General features: G+C 39.8%; 1 long non-coding RNA gene across 1 annotated transcript; it reads left to right on the top strand.

The window, feature by feature from the left end:
- Positions 1–12,559: 12,559 nt before the first annotated feature.
- Positions 12,560–16,395, top strand: LOC139946125 (uncharacterized). The gene is made up of 5 exons (XR_011787209.1): positions 12,560–12,864; positions 13,864–13,957; positions 14,430–14,643; positions 15,177–15,332; positions 15,455–16,395. It is a non-coding gene; the product is annotated as an uncharacterized lncRNA (long non-coding RNA).
- Positions 16,396–19,669: the final 3,274 nt, after the last annotated feature.

Genomic DNA, 19,669 nt, shown 5'->3' on the forward strand with positions numbered 1-19,669 from the left:
AGATTGAGTAATGATTGTGGGTCAAATTGACCCTTTTGAACTTTTGATTTTCTCTGTGCACAAAAATCCCGTAGTGAGGCTTGTTGAGTTCGTTTCGGAGCACAGCCGTCTGCTTTTAATTTTCGGTATCAAGAAGTCTGGAAGCCGCTCTAAAACTTTGAATGTTAGATTTAGGGACATGCCATGATGACGCAGGTACAAACTGCGTCTCTCTAGCAGTTTTAGTTCCAGAATGATTCAAAAGCATAGCTGAAAGTTTTTTCAAGTCCGGGCTTTTTTTTAACGCATGTATTTGTTTTCTCCAATAATCACCACATGCCGTGTATATCATGCATTAAATGTCCCAAATTTATGGGGTGTGTATGGTCTACTCCCTGGCCTGTAGCCTCGCTTTGAGAATCCCCATAGCACTAATTTTGGTACGATAAGAAAGCCCTTGAAATTCTCCATCCAATGGTGCTAAACTTGTTTAGATTGAGTAATGATTGTGGGTCAAATTGACCCGTTGAACTTTTGATTTTCTCTGTGCACAAAAATCCCGTAGGGAGGCTTGTTGAGTTCGTTTCGGAGCACAGCCGTCTGCTTTTAATTTTCGGTATCAAGAAGTCTGGAAGCCGCTCTACAACTTTGAAATTTAGATTAAGGGACATGCCATGATGACGCAGGTACAAACTGCGTCTCTCTAGCATTTTTAGTTCCAGAATGATTCAAAAGCATAGCTGAAAGTTTATTCATGTCCGGGCTTTTTTTTAACGCATGTATTTGTTTTCTCCAATAATCACCGCATGCCGTGTATATCATGCATTAAATGTCCCAAATTTATGGGGTGTGTATGGTTTACTCCCTGGCCTGTAGCCTCGCTTTGAGAATCCCCTTAGCATTAATTTTGGTACGAGAGGAAAGCCCTTGAAATTCTCCATCCAATGGTGCTAAACTTTGTTTAGATTGAGTAATGATTGTGGGTAAAATTGACCCGTTGAACTTTTGATTTCCTCTGTGCACAAAAATCCCTTAGGGAGGCTTGTTGAGTTCGTTTCCAAGCACAGCCGCCTACTTTTTATTTTCGGTATCAAGAAGTCTGGAAGCCGCTCTAAAACTTTGAAATTTAGGTTTAGGGTAATGCCATGATGACGCAGGTACAAACTGCGTCTCTCTAGCGTTTTTAGTTCCAGAATGATTCAAAAGCATAGCTGAAAGTTTTTTCAAGTCCGGGCTTTTTTTTTAACGCATGTATTTGTTTTCTCCAATAATCACCACATGCCGTGTATATCATGCATTAAATGTCCCAAATTTATGGGGTGTGTATGGTCTACTCCCTGGCCTGTAGCCTCGCTTTGAGAATCCCCATAGCACTAATTTTGGTACGAGAGGAAAGCCCTTGAAATTTTCCATCCAATGGTGCTAAACCTGTTTAGATTGAGTAATGATTGTGGGTCAAATTGACCCGTTGAACTTTTGATTTTCTCTGTGCACAAAAATCCCTTAGGGAGGCTTGTTGAGTTCGTTTCGAAGCACAGCCGCCTAATTTTAATTTTCGGTATCAAGAAGTCTGGAAGCCGCTCTAAAACTTTGAAATTTAGATTTAGGGTAATGCCATGATGACGCAGGTAGAAACTGCGTCTCTCTAGCATTTTTAGTTCCAGAATGATTCAAAAGCATAGCTGAAGTTTTTTCAAGTCCGGGCTATTTTTTAACGCATGTATTTGTTTTCTCCAATAATCACCACATGCCGTGTATATCATGCATTAAATGTCCCAAATTTATGGGGTGTGTATGGTCTACTCACTGGCCTCTAGCCTCGCTTTGAGAATCCGCATAGCACTAATTTTGGTACGAGAGGAAAGCCCTTGAAATTCTCCATCCAATGGTGCTAAACTTGTTTAGATTGAGTAATGATTGTGGGTCAAATTGACCCTTTTGAACTTTTGATTTTCTCTGTGCACAAAAATCCCGTAGTGAGGCTTGTTGAGTTCGTTTCGGAGCACAGCCGTCTGCTTTTAATTTTCGGTATCAAGAAGTCTGGAAGCCGCTCTAAAACTTTGAATGTTAGATTTAGGGACATGCCATGATGACGCAGGTACAAACTGCGTCTCTCTAGCAGTTTTAGTTCCAGAATGATTCAAAAGCATAGCTGAAAGTTTTTTCAAGTCCGGGCTTTTTTTTAACGCATGTATTTGTTTTCTCCAATAATCACCACATGCCGTGTATATCATGCATTAAATGTCCCAAATTTATGGGGTGTGTATGGTCTACTCCCTGGCCTGTAGCCTCGCTTTGAGAATCCCCATAGCACTAATTTTGGTACGATAAGAAAGCCCTTGAAATTCTCCATCCAATGGTGCTAAACTTGTTTAGATTGAGTAATGATTGTGGGTCAAATTGACCCGTTGAACTTTTGATTTTCTCTGTGCACAAAAATCCCGTAGGGAGGCTTGTTGAGTTCGTTTCGGAGCACAGCCGTCTGCTTTTAATTTTCGGTATCAAGAAGTCTGGAAGCCGCTCTACAACTTTGAAATTTAGATTAAGGGACATGCCATGATGACGCAGGTACAAACTGCGTCTCTCTAGCATTTTTAGTTCCAGAATGATTCAAAAGCATAGCTGAAAGTTTATTCATGTCCGGGCTTTTTTTTAACGCATGTATTTGTTTTCTCCAATAATCACCGCATGCCGTGTATATCATGCATTAAATGTCCCAAATTTATGGGGTGTGTATGGTTTACTCCCTGGCCTGTAGCCTCGCTTTGAGAATCCCCTTAGCATTAATTTTGGTACGAGAGGAAAGCCCTTGAAATTCTCCATCCAATGGTGCTAAACTTTGTTTAGATTGAGTAATGATTGTGGGTAAAATTGACCCGTTGAACTTTTGATTTCCTCTGTGCACAAAAATCCCTTAGGGAGGCTTGTTGAGTTCGTTTCCAAGCACAGCCGCCTACTTTTTATTTTCGGTATCAAGAAGTCTGGAAGCCGCTCTAAAACTTTGAAATTTAGGTTTAGGGTAATGCCATGATGACGCAGGTACAAACTGCGTCTCTCTAGCGTTTTTAGTTCCAGAATGATTCAAAAGCATAGCTGAAAGTTTTTTCAAGTCCGGGCTTTTTTTTTAACGCATGTATTTGTTTTCTCCAATAATCACCACATGCCGTGTATATCATGCATTAAATGTCCCAAATTTATGGGGTGTGTATGGTCTACTCCCTGGCCTGTAGCCTCGCTTTGAGAATCCCCATAGCACTAATTTTGGTACGAGAGGAAAGCCCTTGAAATTTTCCATCCAATGGTGCTAAACCTGTTTAGATTGAGTAATGATTGTGGGTCAAATTGACCCGTTGAACTTTTGATTTTCTCTGTGCACAAAAATCCCTTAGGGAGGCTTGTTGAGTTCGTTTCGAAGCACAGCCGCCTAATTTTAATTTTCGGTATCAAGAAGTCTGGAAGCCGCTCTAAAACTTTGAAATTTAGATTTAGGGTAATGCCATGATGACGCAGGTAGAAACTGCGTCTCTCTAGCATTTTTAGTTCCAGAATGATTCAAAAGCATAGCTGAAAGTTTTTTCAAGTCCGGGCTTTTTTTTTAACGCATGTATTTGTTTTCTCCAATAATCACCACATGCCGTGTATATCATGCATTAAATGTCCCAAATTTATGGGGTGTGTATGGTCTACTCCCTGGCCTGTAGCCTCGCTTTAATAATCCCCATAGCACTAATTTTGGTACGAGATGAAAGCCCTTGAAATTCTCCATCCAATGGTGCTAAACTTGTTTAGATTGAGTAATGATTGTGGGTCAAATTGACCAATTGAACTTTTGATTTTCTCTGTGCACAAAAATCCCGTAGGGAGGCTTGTTGAGTTCGTTTCGGAGCACAGCCGCCTACTTTTAATTATCGGTATCAAGAAGTCTGGAAGCCGCTCTAAAACTTTGAAATTTAGATTAAGGGACATGCCATGATGACGCAGGTACAAACTGCGTCTCTCTAGCATTTTTAGTTCCAGAATGATTCAAAAGCATAGCTGAAGTTTTTTCAAGTCCGGGCTATTTTTTAACGCATGTATTTGTTTTCTCCAATAATCACCACATGCCGTGTATATCATGCATTAAATGTCCCAAATTTATGGGGTGTGTATGGTCTACTCCCTGGCCTCTAGCGTCGCTTTGATAATCCCCATAGCACTAATTTTGGTACGATAAGAAAGCCCTTGGAATTCTCCATCCAATGGTGCTAAACTTGTTTACATTGAGTAATGATTGTGGGTCAAATTGACCCGTTGAATTTTTGATTTTCTCTGTGCACAAAAATCCCTTAGGGAGGCTTGTTGAGTTCGTTTCGAAGCACAGCCGCCTTCTTTTAATTTTCGGTATCAAGAAGTCTGGAAGCCGCTCTAAAACTTTGAAATTTGACGTTAGGGACATGTCAGAATGACGCAGGTACAAACTGCGTCTCTCTAGCGTTTTTAGTTCCAGAATGATTCAAAAGCATAGCTGAAAGTTTTTTCAAGTCCGGGCTTTTTTTAACGCATGTATTTGTTTTCTCCAATAATCACCACATGCCGTGTATATCATGCATTAAATGTCCCAAATTTATGGGGTGTGTATGGTCTACTCCCTGGCCTTTAGCTTCGTTTTTAAAATCCGCATAGCACTAATTTTGGTACGATAAGAAAGCCCTTGAAATTCTCCATCCAATGGTGCTAAACTTGTTTAGATTGAGTAATGATTGTGGGTCAAATTGACCCGTTGAACTTTTGATTTTCTCTGTGCACAAAAAACCCTTAGGGAGGCTTGTTGAGTTCGTTTCGAAGCACAGCCGCCTACTTTTAGTTTTCGGTATCAGGAAGTCCGGAAGCCGCTCTAAAACTTTGAAATTTAGATTAAGGGACATGCCATGATGACGCAGGTGCAAACTGCGTCTCTCTAGCAGTTTTAGTTCCAGAATGATTCAAAAGCATAGCTGAAAGTTTTTTCAAGTCCGGGCTTTTTTTTAACGCATGTATTTGTTTTCTCCAATAATCACCACATGCCGTGTATATCATGCATTAAATGTCCCAAATTTATGGGGTGTGTATGGTCTACTCCCTGGCCTCTAGCCTCGCTTTGAGAATCCCCATAGCACTAATTTTGGTACGATAAGAAAGCCCTTGAAATTCTCCATCCAATGGTGCTAAACTTGTTTAGATTGAGTAATGATTGTGGGTCAAATTGACCCTTTTGAACTTTTGATTTTCTCTGTGCACAAAAATCCCGTAGGGAGGCTTGTTGAGTTCGTTTCGGAGCACAGCCGCCTGCTTTTAATTTTCGGTATCAAGAAGTCTGGAAGCCGCTCTAAAACTTTGAAATTTAGATTTAGGATAATGCCATGATGACGCAGGTACAAACTGCGTCTCTCTAGCATTTTTAGTTCCAGAATGATTCAAAAGCATAGCTGAAAGTTTTTTCAAGTCCGGGCTATTTTTTAACGCATGTATTTGTTTTCTCCAATAATCACCACATGCCGTGTATATCATGCATTAAATGTCCCAAATTTATGGGGTGTGTATGGTCTACTCCCTGGCCTTTAGCTTCGTTTTGAGAATCCGCATAGCACTAATTTTGGTACGATAAGAAAGCCCTTGAAATTCTCCATCCAATGGTGCTAAACCTGTTTAGATTGAGTAATGATTGTGGGTAAAATTGACCCGTTGAACTTTTGATTTTCTCTGTGCACAAAAATCCCTTAGGGAGGCTTGTTGAGTTCGTTTCGAAGCACAGCCGCCTTCATTTAGTTTTCGGTATCAAGAAGTCTGGAAGCCGCTCTAAAACTTTGAAATTTAGATTCAGGGTAATGCCATGATGACGCAAGTACAAACTGCGTCTCTCTAGCATTTTTAGTTCCAGAATGATTCAAAAGCATAGCTGAAAGTTTTTTCAAGTCCTGGCTTTTTTTTAACGCATGTATTTGTTTCTCCAATAATCACCACATGCCGTGTATATCATGCATTAAATGTCCCAAATTTATGGGGTGTGTATGGTCTACTCCCTGGCCTCTAGCCTCGCTTTGAGAATCCCAATAGCACTAATTTTGGTACGATAAGAAAGCCCTTGAAATTCTCCATCCAATGGTGCTAAACTTGTTTAGATTGAGTAATGATTGTGGGTCAAATTGACCCGTTGAACTTTTGATTTTCTCTATGCACAAAAAACCCTTAGGGAGGCTTGTTGAGTTCGTTTCGAAGCACAGCCGCCTACTTTTAGTTTTCGGTATCAAGAAGTCCGGAAGCCGCACTAAAACTTTGAAATTTAGATTAAGGGACATGCCATGATGACGCAGGTGCAAACTGCGTCTCTCTAGCATTTTTAGTTCCAGAATGATTCAAAAGCATAGCTGAAGTTTTTTCAAGTCCGGGCTATTTTTTAACGCATGTATTTGTTTTCTCCAATAATCACCACATGCCGTGTATATCATGCATTAAATGTCCCAAATTTATGGGGTGTGTATGGTCTACTCCCTGGCCTGTAGCCTCGCTTTAAGAATCCCAATAGCACTAATTTTGGTACGATAAGAAAGCCCTTGAAATTCTCCATCCAATGGTGCTAAACTTGTTTAGATTGAGTAATGATTGTGGGTCAAATTGACCCGTTGAACTTTTGATTTTCTCTATGCACAAAAAACCCTTAGGGAGGCTTGTTGAGTTCGTTTCGAAGCAACGCCGCCTACTTTTAGTTTTCGGTATCAAGAAGTCCGGAAGCCGCTCTAAAACTTTGAAATTTAGATTAAGGGACATGCCATGATGACGCAGGTGCAAACTGCGTCTCTCTAGCATTTTTAGTTCCAGAATGATTCAAAAGCATAGCTGAAGTTTTTTCAAGTCCGGGCTATTTTTTAACGCATGTATTTGTTTTCTCCAATAATCACCACATGCCGTGTATATCATGCATTAAATGTCCCAAATTTATGGGGTGTGTATGGTCTACTCCCTGGCCTGTAGCCTCGCTTTAAGAATCCCAATAGCACTAATTTTGGTACGATATGAAAGCCCTTGAAATTCTCCATCCAATGGTGCTAAACTTGTTTAGATTGAGTAATAATTGTGGGTAAAATTGACCCGTTGAACTTTTGATTTTCTCTGTGCACAAAAATCCCGTAGGGAGGCTTGTTGAGTTCGTTTCGAAGCACAGCCGCCTACTTTTAGTTTTCGGTATCAAGAAGTCCGGAAGCCGCTCTAAAACTTTGAAATTTAGATTAAGGGACATGCCATGATGACGCAGGTGCAAACTGCGTCTCTCTAGCAGTTTTAGTTCCAGAATGATTCAAAAGCATAGCTGAAGTTTTTTCAAGTCCGGGCTATTTTTTAACGCATGTATTTGTTTTCTCCAATAATCACCACATGCCGTGTATATCATGCATTAAATGTCCCAAATTTATGGGGTGTGTATGGTCTACTCCCTGGCCTGTAGCCTCGCTTTAAGAATCCCCATAGCACTAATTTGGTACGAGACGAAAGCCCTTGAAATTCTACATCCAATGGTGCTAAACTTGTTTAGATTGAGTAATAATTGTGGGTAAAATTGACCCGTTGAACTTTTGATTTTCTCTGTGCACAAAAATCCCGTAGGGAGGCTTGTTGAGTTCGTTTCGAAGCACAGCCGCCTACTTTTAGCTTTCGGTATCAAGAAGTCTGGAAGCCGCTCTAAAACTTTGAAATTTAGATTTAGGGTAATGCCATGATGACGCAGGTACAAACTGCGTCTCTCTAGCAGTTTTAGTTCCAGAATGATTCAAAAGCATAGCTGAAGTTTTTTCAAGTCCGGGCTATTTTTTAACGCATGTATTTGTTTTCTCCAATAATCACCACATGCCGTGTATATCATGCATTAAATGTCCCAAATTTATGGGGTGTGTATGGTCTACTCCCTGGCCTGTAGCCTCGCTTTAAGAATCCCAATAGCACTAATTTTGGTACGATAAGAAAGCCCTTGAAATTCTCCATCCAATGGTGCTAAACTTGTTTAGATTGAGTAATGATTGTGGGTCAAATTGACCCGTTGAACTTTTGATTTTCTCTATGCACAAAAAACCCTTAGGGAGGCTTGTTGAGTTCGTTTCGAAGCACAGCCGCCTACTTTTAGTTTTCGGTATCAAGAAGTCCGGAAGCCGCTCTAAAACTTTGAAATTTAGATTAAGGGACATGCCATGATGACGCAGGTGCAAACTGCGTCTCTCTAGCATTTTTAGTTCCAGAATGATTCAAAAGCATAGCTGAAGTTTTTTCAAGTCCGGGCTATTTTTTAACGCATGTATTTGTTTTCTCCAATAATCACCACATGCCGTGTATATCATGCATTAAATGTCCCAAATTTATGGGGTGTGTATGGTCTACTCCCTGGCCTGTAGCCTCGCTTTAAGAATCCCAATAGCACTAATTTTGGTACGATATGAAAGCCCTTGAAATTCTCCATCCAATGGTGCTAAACTTGTTTAGATTGAGTAATAATTGTGGGTAAAATTGACCCGTTGAACTTTTGATTTTCTCTGTGCACAAAAATCCCGTAGGGAGGCTTGTTGAGTTCGTTTCGAAGCACAGCCGCCTACTTTTAGTTTTCGGTATCAAGAAGTCCGGAAGCCGCTCTAAAACTTTGAAATTTAGATTAAGGGACATACCATGATGACGCAGGTGCAAACTGCGTCTCTCTAGCAGTTTTAGTTCCAGAATGATTCAAAAGCATAGCTGAAGTTTTTTCAAGTCCGGGCTATTTTTTAACGCATGTATTTGTTTTCTCCAATAATCACCACATGCCGTGTATATCATGCATTAAATGTCCCAAATTTATGGGGTGTGTATGGTCTACTCCCTGGCCTGTAGCCTCGCTTTAAGAATCCCCATAGCACTAATTTGGTACGAGACGAAAGCCCTTGAAATTCTACATCCAATGGTGCTAAACTTGTTTAGATTGAGTAATAATTGTGGGTAAAATTGACCCGTTGAACTTTTGATTTTCTCTGTGCACAAAAATCCCGTAGGGAGGCTTGTTGAGTTCGTTTCGAAGCACAGCCGCCTACTTTTAGCTTTCGGTATCAAGAAGTCTGGAAGCCGCTCTAAAACTTTGAAATTTAGATTTAGGGTAATGCCATGATGACGCAGGTACAAACTGCGTCTCTCTAGCAGTTTTAGTTCCAGAATGATTCAAAAGCATAGCTGAAGTTTTTTCAAGTCCGGGCTATTTTTTAACGCATGTATTTGTTTTCTCCAATAATCACCACATGCCGTGTATATCATGCATTAAATGTCCCAAATTTATGGGGTGTGTATGGTCTACTCCCTGGCCTCTAGCGTCGCTTTGATAATCCCAATAGGACTAATGTTGGTACGAGAGGAAAGCCCTTGAAATTCTCCATCCAATGGTGCTAAACTTGTTTAGATTGAGTAATGATTGTGGGTCAAATTGACCAATTGAACTTTTGATTTTCTCTGTGCACAAAAATCCCGTAGGGAGGCTTGTTGAGTTCGTTTCGAAGCACAGCCGCCTACTTTTAGTTTTCGGTATCAAGAAGTCTGGAAGCCGCTCTAAAACTTTGAAATTTAGATTTAGGGTAATGCCATGATGACGCAGGTACAAACTGCGTCTCTCTAGCATTTTTAGTTCCAGAATGATTCAAAAGCATAGCTGAAAGTTTTTTCAAGTCCGGGCTTTTTTTTTAACGCATGTATTTGTTTTCTCCAATAATCACCACATGCCGTGTATATCATGCATTAAATGTCCCAAATTTATGGGGTGTGTATGGTCTACTCCCTGGCCTTTAGCTTCGTTTTGAGAATCCGCATAGCACTAATTTTGGTACGATAAGAAAGCCCTTGAAATTCTCCATCCAATGGTGCTAAACTTGTTTAGATTGAGTAATGATTGTGGGTCAAATTGACCCGTTGAACTTTTGATTTTCTCTATGCACAAAAAACCCTTAGGGAGGCTTGTTGAGTTCGTTTCGAAGCAACGCCGCCTACTTTTAGTTTTCGGTATCAAGAAGTCCGGAAGCCGCTCTAAAACTTTGAAATTTAGATTAAGGGACATGCCATGATGACGCAGGTGCAAACTGCGTCTCTCTAGCATTTTTAGTTCCAGAATGATTCAAAAGCATAGCTGAAGTTTTTTCAAGTCCGGGCTATTTTTTAACGCATGTATTTGTTTTCTCCAATAATCACCACATGCCGTGTATATCATGCATTAAATGTCCCAAATTTATGGGGTGTGTATGGTCTACTCCCTGGCCTGTAGCCTCGCTTTAAGAATCCCCATAGCACTAATTTGGTACGAGACGAAAGCCCTTGAAATTCTACATCCAATGGTGCTAAACATGTTTAGATTGAGTAATAATTGTGGGTAAAATTGACCCGTTGAACTTTTGATTTTCTCTGTGCACAACAATCCCGTAGGGAGGCTTGTTGAGTTCGTTTCGAAGCACAGCCGCCTACTTTTAGTTTTCGGTATCAAGAAGTCTGGAAGCCGCTCTAAAACTTTGAAATTTAGATTTAGGGTAATGCCATGATGACGCAGGTACAAACTGCGTCTCTCTAGCAGTTTTAGTTCCAGAATGATTCAAAAGCATAGCTGAAGTTTTTTCAAGTCCGGGCTATTTTTTAACGCATGTATTTGTTTTCTCCAATAATCACCACATGCCGTGTATATCATGCATTAAATGTCCCAAATTTATGGGGTGTGTATGGTCTACTCCCTGGCCTGTAGCCTCGCTTTGAGAATCCCCATAGCACTAATTTTGGTACGATAAGAAAGCCCTTGAAATTCTCCATCCAATGGTGCTAAACTTGTTTACATTGAGTAATGATTGTGGGTCAAATTGACCCGTTGAACTTTTGATTTTCTCTGTGCACAAAAATCCCTTAGGGAGGCTTGTTGAGTTCGTTTCGAAGCACAGCCGCCTTCATTTAATTTTCGGTATCAAGAAGTCTGGAAGCCGCTCTAAAACTTTGAAATTTGACGTTAGGGACATGTCAGAATGACGCAGGTACAAACTGCGTCTCTCTAGCATTTTTAGTTCCAGAATGATTCAAAAGCATAGCTGAAAGTTTTTTCAAGTCCGGGCTATTTTTTAACGCATGTATTTGTTTTCTCCAATAATCACCACATGCCGTGTACATCATGCATTAAATGTCCCAAATTTATGGGGTGTGTATGGTCTACTCCCTGGCCTGTAACCTGGCCTTAAGAATCCCCATAGCACTAATTTGGTACGAGACGAAAGCCCTTGAAATTCTACATCCAATGGTGCTAAACTTGTTTAGATTGAGTAATAATTGTGGGTAAAATTGACCCGTTGAACTTTTGATTTTCTCTGTGCAAAAAAATCCCGTAGGGAGGCTTGTTGAGTTCGTTTCGAAGCACAGCCGCCTACTTTTAGTTTTCGGTATCAAGAAGTCTGGAAGCCGCTCTAAAACTTTGAAATTTAGATTTAGGGTAATGCCATGATGACGCAGGTACAAACTGCGTCTCTCTAGCATTTTTAGTTCCAGAATGATTCAAAAGCATAGCTGAAAGTTTTTTCAAGTCCGGGCTTTTTTTTTAACGCATGTATTTGTTTTCTCCAATAATCACCACATGCCGTGTATATCATGCATTAAATGTCCCAAATTTATGGGGTGTGTATGGTCTACTCCCTGGCCTGTAGCCTCGCTTTGAGAATCCCCATAGCACTAATTATGGTACGATAAGAAAGCCCTTGAAATTCTCCATCCAATGGTGCAAAACTTGTTTACATTGAGTAATGATTGTGGGTCAAATTGACCCGTTGAACTTTTGATTTTCTCTGTGCACAAAAATCCCTTAGGGAGGCTTGTTGAGTTCGTTTCGATGCACAGCCGCCTTCATTTAATTTTCGGTATCAAGAAGTCTGGAAGCCGCTCTAAAACTTTGAAATTTGACGTTAGGGACATGTCAGAATGACGCAGGTACAAACTGCGTCTCTCTAGCGTTTTTAGTTCCAGAGTGATTCAAAAGCATAGCTGAAAGTTTTTTCAAGTCCGGGCTTTTTTTTTTAACGCATGTATTTGTTTTCTCCAATAATCACCACATGCCGTGTATATCATGCATTAAATGTCCCAAATTTATGGGGTGTGTATGGTCTACTCCCTGGCCTGTAGTCTCGCTTTGAGAATCCCCATAGCACTAATTTTGGTACGAGAGGAAAGCCCTTGAAATTTTCCATCCAATGGTGCTAAACCTGTTTAGATTGAGTAATGATTGTGGGTCAAATTGACCCGTTGAACTTTTGATTTTCTCTGTGCACAAAAATCCCTTAGGGAGGCTTGTTGAGTTCGTTTCGAAGCACAGCCGCCTAATTTTAATTTTCGGTATCAAGAAGTCTGGAAGCCGCTCTAAAACTTTGAAATTTAGATTTAGGGTAATGCCATGATGACGCAGGTAGAAACTGCGTCTCTCTAGCATTTTTAGTTCCAGAATGATTCAAAAGCATAGCTGAAAGTTTTTTCAAGTCCGGGCTTTTTTTTTAACGCATCACTCATATCCATATTGGAGTCGAATTACTCTGTACGCAGAGTAAACAACATTTTACTCTCATTAAGGGTCAATTGGACTACAATCAGAGTCATTTTGGCTCCGGCCCAGAGTCGTATTGGCGGGCTTGCAAAGTTAGTGAACTTTTGTCAGAAATTTCGCGCGCGCGCAGTAGCCGTAGTGGTCTGGTCACTAACTCTATACCTAATCTAGCAATGAGAGCTGGCAGCGGTATCCAGACGTACGTTCGTTGCTATGTTGGTTGACATCTTGGATTTCCGATGATAAGAAGAAAGTCATTGCCAATGTCATTGCTGTAACTCAAACTACTTGATTGTCGGTGGAGTCAAATTGCACTTTTTGTAAGTTATGAAAAAACATGTAATTGTTATGTGGTGTTGAGTAGGCCTAGCGTTTAGACATGTTAGAGTAGAAGTGGTGGGAGACAAACAAAATATCCTGGGTACGATCGGTAGGATTCGATCGGGAGCTAGCCTTCCGGATGGACACACACAAGGCATTCATGCAGTCTTGCATTGTCATTGCCACAGCTAACGTTCATGACGTTATGCTTATTATTTAATAAGTTAATTACGGGGATGTTTTTATTTAACATTTAGGCTGACAAGGCTGAGCATTTCATTCAAAAAATGGCCCAGCCCCGTACAGTACCAGTTTTTAAATGCAGCCATTGTACATAACACACTACCCGTCAATTCAAGTGTATGTTGAAACATTATGACCTTGTACACACAACAGAACGTAACTTTAAATTCAGTTGTGGGGTCACAAATTGTCCAAAGATGTATAAAAGTGTGCGATCACATTGTAAAAAAAAAAATTGTAGCAAAGGGGGGGGGGGTGTCAAAATGGTAGTCTGATTTTATATAGGGGAGAGATTTTTTTGACTAGATTTTAAGAAACTTGTATGTAAATCTGTGCTCAGTTTTACGGTGCTGCTTACTATAAGCCAAAAATAGGTGCTTATGTATAAATGTAAGTATATTTCATGGGTTAGTATGGAATGTTCACTTGTGTATGGTGTGTACTTCATGATACCCGGCTTACTGCAGAACTTTGGCTCTAACCCTCTACTAAGTGAAGAATGATTAAGTCATTGCCCTTTGCCCAATTTTCTTAGAGCTTTTAAGCATTACATATTGCTTGAAATTTATTCAAAGTAAGTAAAACAATTGCGGGGAACCAGTTACATGGCATTTTGACTGGTAACCTCCATCTGCTGAGTAACATTTTTCTGTGCTTTGCGAACTTGGGCGCTTAGCCGCTTTATGAAATTGGGCCCTGGTAAGCAAGCAATCTTGTATGAAAACTGGTTTCCATATTGTTTACTTGAAAAATAGCTACCTGGACAACACAGAGTACAACATCATCGCTCGTTCAATTTTGCAAGATTACCCACACTTGACGGAGGGATTGAAATATACAGATACAGTGGTAAGTATTGCAAAAGCTTGCTGTGAAGTCTCTTGGGTTACCCATGTCTATGTGATTAAAAAGATTACATTTGGTGGGTTCTAGATAAATAGAAAAATAGCATGACCTTCAGCATTTTTTTTATTTGTGACATAAATGTATGTCAAGATCTATAACAAAATAGTGTATGGAATAAATCGTGATGGAAATTGGTCTCATGCATTTAGAATGTGTTTGGCAGAACAAAGCCAGCGTATTAAGGAAAAGCCATAAATTATGTTTACTGTCCAATGCTGCTGGTTTTCCCTTTACAAAAACATCTAACAGGCTTTTCAATCATAGCAGATTTAAGCTTAAGATCTCCATCTTGTTTTTCACTGTGCCTTAATAGAGAGGATTGATTACCCAAAAAGCTGTCATGACATGGTTGGTACTTATCTTACCTGTTACAACTCCAAAATAACATGTTTGTTTTTCATTTTGTATCATTTAGTACATGTGGCATCAACGTATAAAGGACAAATTTAAAAATTCCAGGAAGCGTGGAGACAGAGATCAACCACAAGTTGTTAAACGTCTTGCTGCCTCATCAGCTACACCAAGTGGCAAGAGTGCTGTGAAAAATGTATGGGGACTAGTTCATTTTCTACCTGAAAGGAGTGCAGCTGACTGACGATACAATACAACAATTCATCAAGCAACTCCAGGTACAGTACATATTATGCAGGGCATTTTGTTAATAGTATTGTTCGCAACGGTGTAACTGTATTTTGCATTGGGTATTTTTTTCCCCAATATTATTGTTGGATTGTTTGAACCAGTGGGAACTATATATATTTATATTTTTTTCAACAACTTCACTCCTCCTTATACCTCTTACTTTGCACCAAACTGCTGACACAATGAACCCATTTACTTGCCTGTTTTCTTCTTCCTACCACCAACTCGGATACTTAAAAATCTTGTTCTCGCTTCCTACATTGTACCTTGACTTTCTAGTTTCTACCCTTTCTTTTGTTCATCTCTAGGCAGTTCTTCCACCTCAGTGTATATGCACCTGCAGTCCATAGTTGTTATGTAAAGTTCCAGTTATACTTTACTACTTACAATTACATTTTGTCTTTTTATTTGGTGACACACTCTGGACCAATATAATGAGTAGAATTTATGGATGATGTGGTATTTTGTAACAATGAAAATATTATTAAGTAATGGTTGTCTTTACTTTATTCTTATTTAGAGACAGAGCCAACTGAAAAAAGACAAACGTGACCAGGAACTAATAACATCAAGAATGGACAGTACCTTCGCTGACAGACGTCAAGAAATAGTTGTTAAGAATAAGTCGGTGGCATCTATCAAGGACACCTATCCGATTTTATTCAATGAGCAAGAGGTAAGTTTTGATTGATGTATCAAAGGTGTGTGTGTGTGTGTCTTGCATTTGATTTGCAGATTTAGGGTATATGTGCTGCTTGAAATAATACAAGTCCAACCTCGTTCTCATTTTCAAAACAGATCACCAGAGAATTTATGAGACTATCAGAGAGAAGCTTGGGAGATTTCACCAATGGTGTGAAGAAGTATTCAGACAGACTGATCTGCTTGAAGTCGGCAAGGGGGAAACTTCCAGAGTTAGCCACTGAATGTATGGAAATGGCCCGGGCTTCAGAGCCACCAATAAAATAATTCCAATGAAATCATTCGAATACAAAAACTGGTGCTGTATTTAAATTTTAAGATAAGAGCAATGGCACATTATGCTTATTTAACTTATTTTTATCCAAGCAACCAATGAAATAATTCAAATGAAATAATCCAAATACAAAAACTTGTGTTTTTATTTTATTTTAACAATATGTAAGAGCCATGTCACATTTTAACAAAGAGCAATGTCACATTATGCTAAAAGTAATTTTTGTTTCGTGCAATTTAATTTTCCCCTTAGCATTACTTTTTAATTTGTACAATGTTAGTTCTAACATCGCATTTGAAGTTAATGCAAACAGTTATAATAAAACCATTGAGAGCTATGTATAAGTTAGCCGAAAGAAAATGTTGTTCATATGTCACATACTTATGATTTGCCCCATCCAAAACTATATAAGAATATTATGTGTCACTAGTATTGCAAAATGTTCGCATCATGATTCTGTGGTCCATGTCCCCCCCCCCCCCCCCCGTTACCCCGTTACCACCCCCCCGGTTCTTTTGCAAATGCAATTGACTCCACTAGACAAGTCACCATGACTCGTGAACAGAGTCATTTGACCCCTAAAAGGAATCGCTGAAGAGAGTTACCATGACTCTTCAAGAGTCGTTATGACCCTTCCAAAGGAATGGCACTTGACTCTAATGAGTGTCAGTCGAACCTTATAATAGAGTCATTTTAGACATAGTTGCTGGACTCCATTTAGAGAGTAGGCTTGACTCTGTTTTGGATATGAGTGATGTATTTGTTTTCTCCAATAATCACCACATGCCGTGTATATCATGCATTAAATGTCCCAAATTTATGGGGTGTGTATGGTCTACTCCCTGGCCTGTAGCCTCGCTTTGAGAATCCCCATAGCACTAATTTTGGTACGAGAGGAAAGCCCTTGAAATTCTCTATCTAATGGTGCTAAACTTGTTTAGATTGAGTAATGATTGTGGGTCAAATTGACCAATTGAACTTTTGATTTTCTCTGTGCACAAAAATCCCGTAGGGAGGCTTGTTGAGTTCGTTTCGGAGCACAGCCGCCTACTTTTAATTATCGGTATCAAGAAGTCTGGAAGCCGCTCTAAAACTTTGAAATTTAGATTAAGGGACATGCCATGATGACGCAGGTACAAACTGCGTCTCTCTAGCATTTTTAGTTCCAGAATGATTCAAAAGCATAGCTGAAGTTTTTTCAAGTCCGGGCTATTTTTTAACGCATGTATTTGTTTTCTCCAATAATCACCACATGCCGTGTATATCATGCATTAAATGTCCCAAATTTATGGGGTGTGTATGGTCTACTCCCTGGCCTCTAGCGTCGCTTTGATAATCCCCATAGCACTAATTTTGGTACGATAAGAAAGCCCTTGGAATTCTCCATCCAATGGTGCTAAACTTGTTTACATTGAGTAATGATTGTGGGTCAAATTGACCCGTTGAATTTTTGATTTTCTCTGTGCACAAAAATCCCTTAGGGAGGCTTGTTGAGTTCGTTTCGAAGCACAGCCGCCTACTTTTAGTTTTCGGTATCAAGAAGTCCGGAAGCCGCTCTAAAACTTTGAAATTTAGATTAAGGGACATGCCATGATGACGCAGGTGCAAACTGCGTCTCTCTAGCAGTTTTAGTTCCAGAATGATTCAAAAGCATAGCTGAAAGTTTGTTCAAGTCCGGGCTTTTTTTTAACGCATGTATTTGTTTTCTCCAATAATCACCACATGCCGTGTATATCATGCATTAAATGTCCCAAATTTATGGGGTGTGTATGGTCTACTCCCTGGCCTTTAGCTTCGTTTTGAGAATCCGCATAGCACTAATTTTGGTACGATAAGAAAGCCCTTGAAATTCTCCATCCAATGGTGCTAAACCTGTTTAGATTGAGTAATGATTGTGCGTAAAATTGACCCGTTGAACTTTTGATTTTCTCTGTGCACAAAAATCCCTTAGGGAGGCTTGTTGAGTTCGTTTCGAAGCACAGCCGCCTTCATTTAGTTTTCGGTATCAAGAAGTCTGGAAGCCGCTCTAAAACTTTGAAATTTAGATTCAGGGTAATGCCATGATGACGCAAGTACAAACTGCGTCTCTCTAGCATTTTTAGTTCCAGAATGATTCAAAAGCATAGCTGAAAGTTTTTTCAAGTCCTGGCTTTTTTTTAACGCATGTATTTGTTTCTCCAAAAATCACCACATGCCGTGTATATCATGCATTAAATGTCCCAAATTTATGAGGTGTGTATGGTCTACTCCCTGGCCTCTAGCCTCGCTTTGAGAATCCCAATAGCACTAATTTTGGTACGATAAGAAAGCCCTTGAAATTCTCCATCCAATGGTGCTAAACTTGTTTAGATTGAGTAATGATTGTGGGTCAAATTGACCCGTTGAACTTTTGATTTTCTCTATGCACAAAAAACCCTTAGGGAGGCTTGTTGAGTTCGTTTCGAAGCACAGCCGCCTACTTTTAGTTTTCGGTATCAAGAAGTCCGCAAGCCGCTCTAAAACTTTGAAATTTAGATTAAGGGACATGCCATGATGACGCAGGTGCAAACTGCGTCTCTCTAGCATTTTTAGTTCCAGAATGATTCAAAAGCATAGCTGAAGTTTTTTCAAGTCCGGGCTATTTTTTAACGCATGTATTTGTTTTCTCCAATAATCACCACATGCCGTGTATATCATGCATTAAATGTCCCAAATTTATGGGGTGTGTATGGTCTACTCCCTGGCCTGTAGCCTCGCTTTAAGAATCCCCATAGCACTAATTTGGTACGAGACGAAAGCCCTTGAAATTCTACATCCAATGGTGCTAAACTTGTTTAGATTGAGTAATAATTGTGGGTAAAATTGACCCGTTGAACTTTTGATTTTCTCTGTGCACAAAAATCCCGTAGGGAGGCTTGTTGAGTTCGTTTCGAAGCACAGCCGCCTACTTTTAGTTTTCGGTATCAAGAAGTCTGGAAGCCGCTCTAAAACTTTGAAATTTAGATTTAGGGTAATGCCATGATGACGCAGGTACAAACTGCGTCTCTCTAGCAGTTTTAGTTCCAGAATGATTCAAAAGCATAGCTGAAGTTTTTTCAAGTCCGGGCTATTTTTTAACGCATGTATTTGTTTTCTCCAATAATCACCACATGCCGTGTATATCATGCATTAAATGTCCCAAATTTATGGGGTGTGTATGGTCTACTCCCTGGCCTCTAGCGTCGCTTTGATAATCCCAATAGGACTAATGTTGGTACGAGAGGAAAGCCCTTGAAATTCTCCATCCAATGGTGCTAAACTTGTTTAAATTGAGTAATGATTGTGGGTCAAATTGACCAATTGAACTTTTGATTTTCTCTGTGCACAAAAATCCCGTAGGGAGGCTTGTTGAGTTCGTTTCGAAGCACAGCCGCCTACTTTTAGTTTTCGGTATCAAGAAGTCTGGAAGCCGCTCTAAAACTTTGAAATTTAGATTTAGGGTAATGCCATGATGACGCAGGTACAAACTGCGTCTCTCTAGCATTTTTAGTTCCAGAATGATTCAAAAGCATAGCTGAAAGTTTTTTCAAGTCCGGGCTTTTTTTTTAACGCATGTATTTGTTTTCTCCAATAATCACCACATGCCGTGTATATCATGCATTAAATGTCCCAAATTTATGGGGTGTGTATGGTCTACTCCCTGGCCTTTAGCTTCGTTTTGAGAATCCGCATAGCACTAATTTTGGTACGATAAGAAAGCCCTTGAAATTCTCCATCCAATGGTGCTAAACTTGTTTAGATTGAGTAATGATTGTGGGTCAAATTGACCCGTTGAACTTTTGATTTTCTCTATGCACAAAAAACCCTTAGGGAGGCTTGTTGAGTTCGTTTCGAAGCACAGCCGCCTACTTTTAGTTTTCGGTATCAAGAAGTCCGGAAGCCGCTCTAAAACTTTGAAATTTAGATTAAGGGACATGCCATGATGACGCAGGTGCAAACTGCGTCTCTCTAGCATTTTTAGTTCCAGAATGATTCAAAAGCATAGCTGAAGTTTTTTCAAGTCCGGGCTATTTTTTAAC

Source organism: Asterias amurensis, chromosome 13, assembly GCF_032118995.1.
Source record: "Asterias amurensis chromosome 13, ASM3211899v1".
Lineage (NCBI taxonomy): Eukaryota > Metazoa > Echinodermata > Asteroidea > Forcipulatida > Asteriidae > Asterias > Asterias amurensis.